Consider the following 7,857-nt stretch of genomic DNA (forward strand, 5'->3'; position numbering starts at 1 on the left):
GCATGAGGTCCTGGGTTCAATCCCCAGTACCTCCAACAAACAAATCTACCCCCCCAAAACAAAACAAAAAAGAGATCAGCTCAGGTGGACACAGACAGGGAGAAAGACACCATGTCCCAGGAGGGCAGTCTATCAGCTGGGGGCTGGGAAGCACTGTTCTGGGTGTGGCAGGTTCCCGCCCACGGCAGGTGCTGAGCCTCTTCAGGAGCGTCTCTTGGGGACTCTGACCTTGTATCTGATGGGATGGAGGCAGAAGGAAGGACTTTCTTTCTTTTCTGGACGTAGTCCTTTCCTAGCTAGCCAGAAGTCCAATGTCAGTTTCCATTGAAACTGAAGCCCAGGGCAGGCTGAGTGCAGAAAGCAGGATTCCCCTGGGGGCCATTTCTGAGACCTCTCCCACCACAGGCCCTTCCTAGAATGGTGGTAACAAAAGGTGTGGTCATGGTTGCTAGGGCAACATAGGTTCCTCACAGTGACTGACCTTTGGAGATGGGGAGTGAGGGGACTGGTGTTAGTAAAAAGGAGACTGACAGTTACAAAGTCTGAGCAGGAGGGGCTGAAAGAGAGCCTGGGACAGACACAGAGACCCCAGAGACAGACACATGTGGATGCAGAGTTACAGGATGACAAAGGACAAGGGACTTCGAGCTGCAAGAGAGGAAGAGACCACATGGGGCAGATCCAGAGACCCAGAGCAGAGAGAGCACAGCAGTGGGTGAGACTCCCAGTGTGGGAGAGGAAACCAGCAGCCTGGCAGACGCTGGGGACAGGGAACCATGGCAGGACTTCCCGAGAGTCAGTGTGGGACCTGAGTGTTAAAAAAGAACCTTGGTTTCACACTTGGGCCTGTTTGGAGGCTTGTTCCCACACGTTCCCTGTCAGCAGCAGCAGCATCTCCTGTCAGGTCCAGCCTGGCTTTCCCTGCTGAGGCTGCTACTAGAACTACAAGAGGAGGTTGCTGAAGTAGGGGGAAGAGGCACGCCGTTGCTAAGCAACCAGTGGATGTGTACCTGGCGGGCATAGGAGGGGGCTCTGGCACTGTTTGTAGGGGGGCAGGGGAGGCAGGAAGACAGTAAAGGAACAGGGTGGACAAAGCTCAAGTCTCCCTCTCCCATCCTCCTCATAACAGTGACAGAGGAAGGATGTCACTAACTTGTCACTCCATAAGTGTGTTAATGAGTGTGTAAGTGTGTGGTCCTTCTCCAGGATGCTGTGATTGTGTGTGTGCTTGCCCGTGTGGTACTCATCAGACTATCTCTTGAGGGCTGGTGGGGGTGGGGACAGGTACTAGGGGACAAAAGACCAAGTTAAGCATTTTTCATTGGGTGATAGAAGGGATCAAGGACTTGCCCTGTCCGCTAAAAGGTAGGAGCTTCTGCAGAAATGCAAAGGCCAGAGGGTAGAAGCTTGGCAGGAGATGGAATGGGAGGAGAAGCTGGTTGGAACCTGGCCTCTCGGTCAGACAGAGGCTACAGAGAGGAGAGGCAGCCTGGCAGCAGGGTCCCTAACTCATCCTGGAAGTCTTAGTGTTCTCACAACTGAAGTTCTCCACTGTATTTCATTATCTTTATTCTATTCTTTTAAATTTGTTTTTAGCTGGGCTGGAGTTTGACAGAAATAAACATCAATAGGAAAGACTCCATTCTTTCTCCTTTGAGCCCTGTCACCCACCCAACCACACCTCTAACAGGTCTGTCAGGAAGCATCTCAGGGCTTCATGAAGTGTTGACACAGGGTTATAACCCCTCTTCTTCTGTCGCATCCCCCATCAGCTCAGCCCCCATCCAGAAAGAGCATCTTCAATCAACAAGCGTTTATTGAGCACCTATGACAGGGTGCTGGGGAAGTGATAAGGGGCAGGCACCGTGGTGGTCCACACCCAGCTCCTCCTGTGGAGTGCCAGCCTGCCCACTGGTGTCTCTGCAAACTCTGGTCCTCCCATCGTTCTCCACTCACACGTGTTACACGTGCTGGTTAATGACTTCTCGCGGTCTCTCCTGGCATGGTCTCCAAATTCCATGGGGAGTGGGGTGTGCTTCAGCCCCCTCCTGCTCTCAGTAAGAGCTAGGAAGTTGCTCCATCTCACATACTCCAACTTGGCCTCGAGGGCTGTGTTGCTGGGAAGGCACAGGGGCCAACGAGAGGCCATTTAGTCCTGATCCATGAGAAAGTTAAAAAATTGAGGATAAAAAAGGTACAGGCTTGTTTAGTTTTCATTCCTGCTTTATGCCAGGCACTCTGAAAGGCATTAGATTCACTATTCTCATCATCGTACGGTAGCCCATCCGACATAGAATTGTCGCCCTCTTTTTAGAGTTGATGGAACTAAAGTTCAGAGGGGTGAAGGAACATGTTCATACTCATACAACAAGAAGTGGCTATGGGATTCCAACCCAGGCCTGCCTGTGCCCAGTCCGGGCTAAGGTTGAAAATGGTTTCACTATTGACAGGGACGAGAACCCTGACAACGAACCCTGACTACGTGGTCACAGGGACACTGGAGGGGCCCAGGACTCCACATGGAGTTCAGAAACCCCAGGGCGTAGTTAGGACTCGTAGTTAGGACTCTGCCGTCATGAATTCAGTTTTGAAAGTGCTAATGAGGAAGAAAGGGGCACTCAGAGACCCAGCATGGTCACACAGGGACCTTGGATTTAGAGTATGCCTGGGGAGAAGGCTGAGTCAGGCAGACCTAGGATCCAGTCCCAGGTCAGTCATTTCTAGCTGTGTGACTTTAGGTGAGTCACCGACCCTCTCTGAGCCTCAGTTTCCTCCCTGATAGCAAGAGGGTGATACTCACATAGCACTGTAAAGATTACAATAGATAACGTAAATAACATATGTATGTGCCTTGCAACACAGCCCCTCTCCTTCCATCCCTTGCAGAAAGAGAGGATCATGTGTAACCAAGGCCAGATTCCAGAGTGGTGCAAACCTGTTGGTACAGTGCCAGGATGCTCAAAGCCTGGCAGAGGTTTGGGGAACATCTTAGAGATTTTCCCTCTCTCTCTCTCTCATATCAGGTGGTGAGGGAAGGTCATGTTGGGAGCAAAAGTGTCAAGAAAGGGCCAAAGAATACTCATCTACTGGAGCAGGTGGAGTAGTGGTGACAGATGACAGAGGGAACACAATTCCCAACTCCTATTTTCTACCCATTTCTCTCCTGGAACAGATATTTAAAGTGGAAATGAGAGAACTGATGTTCTAAAAAGGTGAGAATCAAATCTATAGCCCATTTGCTCAGTGACTCCCTCTCTCCACCTTGTGAAGTTCAGCAGCGGCAGGGAGGCAACTTACACACGTGGTTGTGGTGGCATTGCCCCCGGTCTGTGAGGAATTCTGGAGAATAGAAGAGGTGCCAAAAGACTGGATGTGAAAATAGAAGATTCTAGTTTTTAGGAGGAGGGAAAGATAGATCTTCAAAACTCCAGGCTTGAACCCCCCAACCACCATTTTGGAAGGGGAGAGAAGAAAACAGGGGTCATCAGGAGCTAACTGGGGTTTGCCAAACCCTGACGGCCCAAGTGAGCCCGGGCGTCATCTGGGAGATGGTCAGAACTGCCAAGAATCTCAGCCCACTCCAGACCTACTAATCACAACTTGCATTTTAACAAGGTTCAGAGGTAATTCGAATGTACATTCAAGACTGAGAAGCAGGGGGGAGGGTATAGCTCAAGTGATAGAGCGCATGTTTAGCATTCACGAGGTCCACGCATGAGGTCCTGGGTTCAATCCCCAGCACCCCCTCTAAAAATAAATGAACCTAATTACCTCCCCCCAAAATAAAAAATTAATAATCCAATAATAAATTTTTTTTAAAGAAGACTGAGAAACAGTTCTCATTACAAGAAAACAGAATTGGAACTATGTCTGGTGATGTAACTAGACCGATGGTGCTGATCATTTTACAATGTATACAAAATTGAATTATTATGTTGTACACCTGAAACTGACATAATGTTATAGGTCAATTATACCTCAAAAAAAAAAGAAAGAAAAAGAAGGAAGGAAAGAAAGAAAGAAAGGAAGGAAGAAAAGAAAGAAAGAAAGAAAGAAAGAAAGAAAGAAAGAAAGAAAGAAAGAAAGAAAGAAAGAAAGAAAGAAAGAAAGAAAGAAAGAAAGACAAGACAAGACTGAGAGTCACTGCTGTGACCTGTTCTTGGACCCCGTGTTAGGTGAGTGATTTTTATGTGTCATCAAAAGCTAGGAATTCCTTCAAGAGTCTCCCCTCCAGGGAGGTTAGTGAGGAGAGGCGCTGTCTGGGACCAAACGGCTTCGTTCACTTGTTTTACACAGTGGGCTTCCACGTACACTTTCCTTTGAAGAAGCGGGCCACAGCAAAAAGATATTTGAAAATCCTTTATGCTCTGTTACGGAATATCTATGCTAGGGAATGCAGAACAGTCTTACAAAACATGGAGCGGATCTGTGCCCACTGACATACAACAGTCTCAGAGATAAATTGCTCAATGAAAAAGCAAGTCCCAGAGCAATCTATGTGATAGCAGGCCATTAATGCAAATAAGCGTGTATGGGAATGTGTGTGTTAATCAATCATCTAATGGTTAGTGCTTTTTTCATTCAGGGTCTCACTCTGTTGCACTCTAACAGGGGTTAGGGTGAAAGCTTTCTCACATGTCTGTCACCTGGGCTGGGAACACTCAAGCACGTGAGGTCCAGAAAAGCTAGGATCCTTTCTCTCTCTAATCTTCTTTGTGGTCTCTCCGGCATGGGGGCTTCTGGGTAGCCAGGCTTCTTCCAACATGGCATAGGGCTCTAGAAGTATGTATCCTAACACAGAGAGCCAAGGGGAATTAATATTGCTTCCCATGACCTTGCTTTGGGCATCACCTAGGATCGCTTCCATCACATGTTAGTGAAGCAGGCACAGAGGTCTGTCCAGGTTGCAGGGTAGAGGACAGAGCCTCCACCTGATGGGGCGTGGCAAGGTTTTAGAAGAGCATGTGGAATGGGAAATGTTGTCGTAGCCATTTTTGGACAATACATTCTGCCACAAAAAGTTCATATATGCAAGTGCAAATATGTAGAAAGAGGGTCAGGAAGGATCCATAACAAACTATCAATAAACCTTACCTCTGGTGGAGGTGGAGTACAGATGTATTTGACCTTCGTAGGTTTTACTTGAGTCTTTTATATTGAGATGCAATATACATTATTTCATTTGCTTAATGAAAAGGAAGCAAAGTGAAGAAAAAAGAGAAAACAAGTTAAAACTTTGCTGAAAGCTTTTTATAATAAAATTGTTTAATAGATTGGTGCTTCTGGGAAATGTATAATGCCTCTGAATTTCCTGAAAGCATTTAATTAGGTTGATTATAACATATTTTAAATAAGATGCAGAAAAGTGGGCAATATTATTATTTTTTTCCCACTTTATTAATATATAATTGACATATAATATTGTATGAGTTTAAGGTGTACAGTGTGATGATTTGATACCTGTATCTGTTGCTAAACGGTTACCACAATAGGGTTAGTTACCTCCATCAACCTTACACAATTATCATTTGTGTGTGTGTGGTGAGAACATTTAAGATCTACTCTCAGCAACTTCTAAATGTACAGTATTGTTAACTATAGTCACCATGCTCTATGTTAGATCCCAGAATTTATTCCTCTTATAACTGGAAATCTGTATCCTTTGACCAACATCACCCCACCCCAGCCCTCACCATGGATAGCATCATTCATTCATTTAACAAATACTTACTGAATACCTACTGTGTGTTAATTGAACAGCTATATCCAGAACATGAGTCCATTTTGAGGGATATCTCTGGTAGTTCCATCCACTGCGTCATCCCTTCTCACACTTTTATCTGGAAAGAGAAAAGCAGGCTTGGCAAGGAGTGGCATCCTGGTGTAAAAAGACTTCAATATATTAGATAAAAATGGTGAAAATGTTCAGCCCCACTCATCCAGTTATCTATTGCTCTGTAACAAATCACCTGAAAACTTAGTGGCTTAAAACAATATTACTATTATGATTATGGTTCTGGGCTTGACTGAGCTCAGCCCAGCAGTTCTGTCTTAGGGTCTTTCACGGGTTTGCAGACAGACAGTGGCTGGAGTCTTCCCAAAGGCTTCCTCACATGTTTTGTTGTCATCTAGGACCTCAGCTGGGAATGTCAACTGGAACACCTACACCTGACTCCTCCATGTCACCTTGGCTTCCTCACTGCATAGCAGTAGGCTTCCAAGAGCAAACGTTCCAACAGGACCAGATGGAAGCCATATCATTTGCTATGACTGAGCTTTAGAAGTCACATGGCCTCATTTTGATGTAGTTATAGACATGCTGAAATTCCAGGAAAGGGAACAGAGATGAGATGCCACCTCTCAATGGGAGGAGGGCCAATGCCTCTATAAGAAGAGCATGGGGACTGGAAGATTTTGTCATGGCCATCTTAGAAAATATAGTCTGCTATATTCAGTAATTATCAAAGAAATGAAAACTAAATAATGATGCTTGCATTTTTCAAATGAACAATAGACTCAACACAGAGTAAAAGCCAAGTTCTTCTGTATCAGGCCAGATGGGCTAAGTTGTGCTGCAGTGATGATCACACCTCAAATCTCAGTAGCTTAACATAATAAGTCTCAGTGCCGGACAGTGCTTGGCTGTCTCTCCAGGGTGCCACCAGCTGGCGACTCAGCTCATGACATGTGTCACATGCAAGTTAGTAGGGGGAGCCTCTGCTCCACATAGTCATTCATGAGGGACCAAGGCTAATGGAGGCTCTGCCGCCTTGTAGCTACACCACCTGGAACACAGATACCACATGAGGGAAAGAAAGACCAGAGAATCACATGCGGGATTTTTATCGCCTGAACCTGGAAGTGACACGTTACACTTTTCACTCACATTTCATTGACCCAAACTGGTCAGATAGTCCAGCAAGGAGCTGGGAAATGTAACAGAGTAATTGGAGTTTTGGGTGAGTGAGTGCTGGTCTCTGCCACATCTTGTATGGTCCCAGTAAGGCCGTACACGATCTGCCCTTCCACCTTACCTCTCAAACCTTTTCACCAGATATCCACATTTTTCCAAAACGCTTATTACTTCTCACATACTAAAGTATCTGTCTGTCTTTGATGCAGTGTCAACTCCATGAGGACATCTATGTCTGCTTTGTTTAATAATGAATCCCAAGTACCTATGATAGTTCCTGGCACATAGAGGGCACTCAATAAATATTTGTTGAAGGTCTGAATTTATAAAAATACTTGCTCTTGGCAAGGTTGTGGTAAGACTAACACTTCTATGCCCTCTTAGTGGGACTATAAATTGGTGCAATACAGTTTTAAATAAACTTTTAATTTTGGAATAGTTTTAAATATACAGAAAAGTCGCAAAAACAGTACAGAGAGTTCCTGTATATTCTTAAGCTTAACATCTTACACTGCTGTGGTACATCTGTCAAAACTAGGAAACCAATATTAACATATTATTAACTAAGCTCTAGACTTTATTTAGTTTCATCAGTTTTCCCATTAATGTCCTTTTTTTTTTTTTTTAAGTCCCAGGATCTGGTCCAGGGTACCACGCTGCATTTGGCAATTTGTATTTTTTTTTTTTAATGTATGAGTACCATGCAGAGGAAGGGGCCCTTTTATGCTACACTTGTGGTGGTAGAAAGGCAACTGAGAGGTTTGGCAAGTCCCACGAGAGTAGGTTTGGGTTGATTTGCAGGAGTCAGGCTGGGCTTCATTCTGGACACAGGACTACTGGCTCCAGTTGGGTGTACCCTTCTGTGCCCTCTTTCTTTGTTACTTGATACAGATTTTCTGGAGGACATTAGGCCACATGTAAAAAGCGCCTTTTATAAAGTGCCT

The sequence above is a fragment of the Camelus dromedarius genome, chromosome 23 (assembly GCF_036321535.1).
Source record: "Camelus dromedarius isolate mCamDro1 chromosome 23, mCamDro1.pat, whole genome shotgun sequence".
In the NCBI taxonomy this organism is placed as follows: Eukaryota; Metazoa; Chordata; class Mammalia; order Artiodactyla; family Camelidae; genus Camelus; species Camelus dromedarius.